The sequence below is a fragment of the Seriola lalandi genome, unplaced genomic scaffold, assembly GCF_002814215.2.
Source record: "Seriola lalandi dorsalis isolate HSWRI2012SDOR001 ecotype SW California unplaced genomic scaffold, Sedor1 jcf7180002001740, whole genome shotgun sequence".
Lineage (NCBI taxonomy): Eukaryota > Metazoa > Chordata > Actinopteri > Carangiformes > Carangidae > Seriola > Seriola lalandi.
In genome coordinates this window covers 78-1,738 of record NW_019472398.1, presented here as the reverse complement: position 1 = coordinate 1,738, position 1,661 = coordinate 78, and the positions used below count along the sequence as shown (strand labels likewise).

The following is a 1,661-nucleotide window of genomic DNA, read 5'->3' as shown; positions in this document are numbered from 1 at the left end:
AACCTGAGCCAGGACTGTACACCTGCAGGACGTGCTTACGTGACATGAGACGCACTGGAGAGAGAAACGGCAGAAAGAGGAAGAAAAGATGTCATTTTTCAAACATTGTTTTTGTGTCTGTGATGACAAAGCAAGAAAGAGTCAGGTGTTTGTTTTACCTGGAAAGGTAGTGTTGAGCGTAAAGCTTGATAAACAAGTAATTTCATCCTCTCCTCCTGCACAGTCATTATTCCCGTCACAGGCTTTGTCTATTGGGATGAACTTGACTGAGCGCGAACAGAAGAAGTATTTGCTCTCAATTAGCTGCTTAACTGGAGGGCAAAGGGGGTGGCACATTGGAATAGAAGGGCAGAATGCAGGTTAGAATAGCAGTATGCTCGGATGATTTTATATACAGTAAATGACACTGAATCCTATCGTGAACTTTAAACATTTGCAAAGCATCTTTCTCTAGTATCCAAGCAGTGAAGTCGGATAGAAATATGAAGGTGGGGCCTGTTTGGCACGCCATCCTGTGGTGTTCGTCTGTGTCTTTGGAGAAAGGAACTACTGTCAGGAATTGAGACTCACTGAAATATGCTGCGGTGACCAGTATGCCCAGTAGCACCACAACTGTCAGGACAGTTAGCAGCACCCTCTTCCGCTTAGACGCCTTGTCTTTCTGAGTCTTTGGAGCCGTCATGGGCTTTCTGCGGCGGCCTGGCTGTGGAGCCACTGAAGGAAGGAAGAAGTGAGAGAGAAATCAGAGCGATCGGGAGAGAAACATAAATGAGGCAATAATAGAAAAATGTGAGATGAGAGAATAGAAACCATTACGCAAATGAAGGAGAAGGAAAGGAGAAAAATGAGTCAAGTTGAAAAAGGTGGTACATACTGAAGGTGCAACTTCTCAGTACTGTCCCACACAAGTATTTCCAGGTTTTTAACATGATATTCACAGAACTCTTCCATCAGCACAGCAACATGCTGTTTATTAACACAAAACCAACAACAGCACACAGCTTACCCGCCTGCCTGGGATTCAATGGTCTAATGCTTTCTTCTGGCACCTGGGCGATCGTCTGAGGAAAGAATAAAAAAGGTGCATAAGACAAGGGGTAAGGTGAGCGCAGGTGTCGAAACAAAAGTGTGCATGGCATGGCCTGGGAGGAAATATACATTGTGTGTGTATAGGAGGAGGTGTGTGTGATTGTGTCATATTGTGTGGAAGTTTCCATGTAATTATCTGAACTTACATGATATCTTTGCATGAGTTTATTTCCAGGTAATTCAAATATGTGTGACCATCTGCTGCATCTACCTGTACAAATAGGCTACAGCATGGTCATGTGTAAAACAGGTGTATAATACATATCCAGGGAGGAACCACAAAGGATTACCGATTATGCACACATGGAACACTATGGAGCCACTATGAGATGTCACATTACACCCATATGCTCCCACCCAGTACATGTCAGCCAGTCCATATGCTGCAGGCAGTTCCCATCATCTGGTATCTCACAGACTACTTGACTCTGAATGTACAGGACAGTGGGGGCGCGGTGTGGTGAGGTCCACTGGGACCCAGTGAGTCTTCCAGTCAAATGCAACTGATATTGTGCAGACAGAACACACTGTAATATTGCAGGGTGGTATAGACAGGTGTGACCGCCCTTCAA

At 44.9% G+C, this 1,661-nt stretch overlaps 1 long non-coding RNA gene across 1 annotated transcript; it reads right to left on the bottom strand.

The window, feature by feature from the left end:
- Positions 1–1,277, bottom strand: LOC147820091 (uncharacterized). Its single transcript, XR_015437887.1, has 4 exons — positions 1,007–1,277; positions 571–714; positions 159–311; positions 1–54 (listed from the first exon to the last, which is right to left on the bottom strand). It is a non-coding gene; the product is annotated as an uncharacterized LOC147820091 (long non-coding RNA).
- Positions 1,278–1,661: the final 384 nt, after the last annotated feature.